The sequence below is a fragment of the Pygoscelis adeliae genome, unplaced genomic scaffold, assembly GCF_000699105.1.
Source record: "Pygoscelis adeliae isolate BGI_AS28 unplaced genomic scaffold, ASM69910v1 Scaffold6, whole genome shotgun sequence".
NCBI lineage: Eukaryota > Metazoa > Chordata > Aves > Sphenisciformes > Spheniscidae > Pygoscelis > Pygoscelis adeliae.
Genome location: NW_008825075.1, coordinates 6,026,505 through 6,026,880, shown reverse-complemented (window position 1 = coordinate 6,026,880; position 376 = coordinate 6,026,505). Strand labels below are relative to the sequence as shown.

At 43.1% G+C, this 376-nt stretch overlaps 1 protein-coding gene across 1 annotated transcript in view; it reads right to left on the bottom strand.

Annotated features, from left to right (window-relative positions):
• PHLPP1 (PH domain and leucine rich repeat protein phosphatase 1) overlaps positions 1 to 376 on the bottom strand; it is a 69,064-nt gene that overhangs the window by 26,905 nt on the left and 41,783 nt on the right. The window lies entirely within an intron of this gene.

Genomic DNA, 376 nt, shown 5'->3' with positions numbered 1-376 from the left:
GTCCTTCTTGTAATGAGGGGCCCAAAACTGAACACAGTATTCGAGGTGCGGCCGCACCAGGGCCGAGTACAGGGGCACGATCACTTCCCTACTCCTGCTGGCCACACCATTTCTGATACAGGCCAGGAAACATCTGAAAGGCATAAAAAATTCACAAAGCAAGGATAGGGGAATAACTGAGTTATTCTGACAGCCTTATGCACAGATTTTGTTTTGTTTGACAGGTATAAATAAGTTCTAGCCTCTGACTGAAGGGGAAAAAAAAGCTTTTCACACTCCATCAAACAAGCCTAAGAAATATGTATTTAAAGAAACTGCCACTAATCCATCTCAGTGTATGTAGCAGAAAATAGCATGTGCTTCACTTTACAGCTAC